Here is a 4,490-nt window from a genome sequence, read left to right on the forward strand (position 1 = left end):
GACCCTGTTTTCCTTCCTGGTGTCCTAACGAGACCTAAACCCATAATTGCTCCCATTACACAACCGGGATTGACATTTTATTAGCAATGCTTCCTGACCTAATTTACGCCGCTGATACCGTGGTGCTCTTCCCATGGCAAGCAAACCCCTTCGGCTTTCGAGCCTGGAGATGCACCGGCTGTGGGCAGCCCCGTCCCCTGCCTCAGTTTCCCCGGCCGTGCCGAGCAGGGGCCGTGGGTTTGCCGGCGGCACGGCGGATGCTGCCCCGCGGTCACAGCCCTAGGAACACTCCCCCGTTCAAAGCGAGCTCGGTAGCTGCCCGGCGGGGGGCTTTTTAGCGTGCGTGTGATGCTGGGTCATTTGGCTGCAGCTTGCTTTAATTGCACGGAGCATGCAGAAAAGGAAGAGGGAGGCTGGGAATCGCTGCAAAGGGTTCGCCTCGACCCGGGCGGGATCCGTCCCACCCCACTCCTGCCGTCCTCCTCCCGTGGCCAGCTCCAGGCCCCAGGGCTCCGTGTCCCCACGCAGGGCAGGACGCGGCCGTGTCCCACCCAGGGGACCGAGCCAGCGCTCTCCGAAAATCCCTGCGTTTGTGGGGTCGAGCCCCGAGGCATCCCAACAGACGCACCCCGCTGGCAGCCCGGCTGTGGCAGCACCTGTCCCGCTTGCAGCAGGGCGTAAAATTAGGCAGAGCCGCGGTTATTTTCCCTCTGCCCCCCGGTGGATTTCTGCAGCTTTCTGTCCCGTCCCGGGGAAGCGAGGAGGAGCCCGTGTGGCTGCCAGACTCCCTCGCTCTCAAAGAAGAAAGAAAAAAAAAAAAAAGAAAGAAAATTGTCTTGTTTTTCTTTTTGTTGTTGTTTGGCTTTATTTATTTTTTTATTTTTTTTTTGGGGGGGGAGGTTTGTGGCTTTGACGCAGTTTCCTGAAAATCCTGCCTCATCCTGCCAGGGGCTGAGCGAATGCACATCCCAGCCCTCTGCGGTGGGGGAAGAGAAGGAGAAAAAAAGCCAGCGAGGGAAGAGAAAGAAAAAAAAAAAAAGAAAAAAAAAAAAGAAAAAAGGCCTTTGCCAAACTGGCCTGACCAGAATGTGACACAAGAGCAGGAAATGAGTCACTCGGCAGGGCAGCTGCTCGCAGGCATTTGCATAGAAAGAAACCCCACCAGGCAGGGGAGCAGCACCGGCCCCGCTCGCCCGCTCCCCACCGGCCCCGGTGGCACCAGAGCCTGGCCAAGGCGCCCAGCATCGCCCTGGCACCGCTGCCGGCGGGGTGGTGGCAGCGACACTTCTGGCTGGGCTGCCCCACGTCTGGCTGGGCAAACAGGGCTTCGCCCCCAGGTTTGGTTGTTCCACCCGGAGTTGGCCGTTTTGCCCTGAATTTGCCCCAGGATGAGGCTATGTGCTGTGACCCGCCCTTATGGTAGGGAAGAAATGGAAGAAGCCCAGCTCCGCTGCCACATAAGGGGCCCCCATCGTGCATCCATCGAACAGGGAGGATTTCTCCCCCCATTAGGGGGGACGAAGACATCCCCCCACCCTGTCCCCAGCAGCCATCCAGCTCCCCTCTGATCCCGGCCCCAGGGAAGCCATCACGTTTCCAGCCCATCACGTTTCCAGCCCATCACGTTTCCATTGCTGCAAATCCCTGCAAACAGCCTCATTCCCCAGTCAGCTCCCCTCAGTCCACAGCCCTAAAGAGCAAACGTAGCTCCTGTAAATCTCCGCTCCCCCTCCGACACCCCATGGGGCGACCTCGGTCGCCTCCAACCTTTTGCTCCTAAAGCCTTTTATTTATTTTGCTGATAAACTGCAACCCCTGCAGGATCGCTCTGTGGGAACAGCCTGGCCAGGCTGCGAGCCTTGGGGTTTCCGTCCTGTCCCAGCACATTTTTCTTCCTCCCACCTTCCCCTCACCTCGCTCCACGGTGCCCGGGGCAGGGGCTGTGTCCGGACTTAACTCCGCGACAGCACAGAAATCCCGATCAGCCCCCTGAACTGGGCTGCTTTCGTCGTTCGCAGCAGAGATCCCCAAACTGGCTTTATCGTGGCAAAGAGGCTGCAGGAATCTCACCCAGGAACTAGAGGCGAACGAGGCGTCCCGAGCCAGCCCCGGTGCTGCCACCGACTGCAGCCCTGTTAGCAGCACGGGGCGTGCAGGGACACCAACGCTGCAATTATTTGCCATTATTTGCCCCGCGGTGGCATTTGGGAGCAGCGTGCAGATGCGAACTGCAGGTAGGGACCTTCCCCGCCCCAAAACGTTGCCCATAAAGCATAAAGCGAGAGGGGAAAAGCGGAGGGACAGAAATGGGAACGCCGAACCTAAAACCAAGCTGAAGGGAGCCGGTACCCATCACTGCAGGCTGCTCACCCCGCTGCGGGCAGCCCGGGGTCTGCAGCACTGGGGCTACAGGGATATGGGGTCTCCAGACAGTTTGGTCTGTGGATAAATTTTGGCTAAATCCCTGCCCGTCAGCACACCGGGCAGGTGAGAACAAAGGAGTCGGGGGCTGGATGCTGAAGCTGCTCTCTGAGCCTTTACCCCCTCGTTGCCCCACTGCCAACGCAGCTGGGCAGCTTTTGGTCCAAACTCTCCGTTTTGAGGCCATTTGTGACCTCCTCGTCGGTGGGAAGCGGCCTTACACCAGCAGCGTGCTTTCTTCCCGGCACATTTGGCAGGGGCTGGATCCGCAGCGTCCCGCGAAACAGCTGTGGGGACATTTGGTGGGAGAGCTGCTAACAGAGACACCTCTGTGCCCGGCGGAGGGGCTGGGGCAGCTGGCTTCGGGACAGCCCCGTGGGACAAACGGACACTGCTCTGCACAGGGAGGGAACGTGCCTGGTCCCGTGTGAAATTACAGCGTGTCTCGTGGGAGCCGAGAAGGTGCTGGAGGGCACTTTTGGTACCCAGGGATGGCCCAGGTGTGAGCTGGTTCCTGGGGGATTCCCCTCCCCTCTATGGCACCCAGTGACAGACCCCTCCCTGGGGTGTGGGGGGGTGCTGGCGGCCGGGCCCCACTGCCCACGGGGGCACTCCCCAGCGGGGCGCACGTCCCAGCTGGGGACAGGCCTAGGTGACGGGGACAGCGATGGCCGGTGGGGCTGCAGTCAGGTGAGGGTGTCCCGCACGTTATCAGGAGTGTCTCCGGTGTGAGCGTGGTGCTGAGGGCGCGCAGCTCAGGGCAGCAGAGGTAGGAGCTCCAGGTGCCGCACAGTGGTGGCCTTCACCTTAGGAAGCACAAGGACAGGCCCTGAGGAGCTTTCCTCCCGTGGGGCAGCTGCTGTCCATGTCTGTATCCCCATCCTCATCCCACCTGCATCCCTACCCTTGCCCCATCTGCATTCCCATCCCCATCTCCCTTCCTGTCCCCATTCCATCCCCATCCCCATTCCATCCGCATCCCCTTCCCACCCCACCCCATCACATCTGTATCTCCATCCCCGTTCCCATCCCACCTGTATCCCCATCCCCTCGCCATCCCATCCCATCCCATCCCACCTGTATCCCTGCCTGCACCCCCATCCCCATCCCACCCTACCCCATCCCGCCCGTATCCTATCCCATCCCACCTGCATTCCCATCCCCACCTCCATTCCTGTCTCCATCCCATCCCCATCCTCACCCCACCCTGCCCCATCTGTATCTCCATCCCCATCCTCATCCCACCTCCATCCCCATCCCCACCTCACCCTACCCCACCTGTACCCCCATCCCACCCTGCCCCACACAAACCCTATCCCCATCCCCACCCCACCCCACCCGTATCCCTGCCTCCATCCCTGCCTCCATCCCCATCCCCACCCCCATCCCACCCCACCCCATCCCACCCGCATCCCCGTCCCCATCTCCACCCCTGTCCCCATCCCACCCCACCCCATCCTGCTCCACCTGTATCCCCATCCCCATCCCATCCAACCCCATCCCATCGCCATCCCCAACCCACCCCGTCCCACCCTACCCCATCCCATCTGTATCCCCGTCCCCATCCCATCCCATCCCATCCCCATTCCCCCCCGTCCCCCCCGCTCCCCGCCGGTCCCCACCGCCGCGTGGCCGCTTGAAGCCCTCTCCCCGGCAGCGGGGCGGAGCCGGGTGACGCCTGCCCGGGAGGGGGGGGGGGGCGGCGCCGGTGCCGATCCGGACCCGCTCCCGCTCCGCTCCCGGTGCCGGTCCCGCGGTGCCGGTCCCGCAGCGCCGCTCCCCCCCCCCCCCCCATGGCCGCCCCCCGCCGCCGGGGCTGAGCCTCAGCCGCCTCCTCCGCGGCGCCGCCCCGCGCCCGCCCCGCTCCCCCCCCCCCTCCCGGGGGCTCCGCGCCCCCCCCCCCCGCCGCTCGCTGCTCCCCCCCCACCCCGAGCCCCGAGCCCCGAGCCCCGGCCCCGGCCGCGGCCGCCTCCCGGGGGCGGCGGAGGGAGGCCGGGCGTGGGGCCCGGCGGGCGGCGCCCGGGGCGAGCCCAAGATGGCCGGAGGCGGCGGGGGCGGGGGGCGCTGAG

At 63.9% G+C, this 4,490-nt stretch overlaps 1 long non-coding RNA gene across 1 annotated transcript; it reads right to left on the reverse strand.

Annotated features, from left to right (window-relative positions):
• Positions 1-839: 839 nt before the first annotated feature.
• Positions 840-4,297, reverse strand: LOC310902780. Its single transcript, XR_014586995.1, has 2 exons — positions 4,044-4,297; positions 840-3,227 (listed from the first exon to the last, which is right to left on the reverse strand). It is a non-coding gene; the product is annotated as an uncharacterized lncRNA (long non-coding RNA).
• Positions 4,298-4,490: the final 193 nt, after the last annotated feature.

The sequence above is a fragment of the Anser anser genome, assembly GCF_964211835.1.
Source record: "Anser anser genome assembly, chromosome: 7".
In the NCBI taxonomy this organism is placed as follows: Eukaryota; Metazoa; Chordata; class Aves; order Anseriformes; family Anatidae; genus Anser; species Anser anser.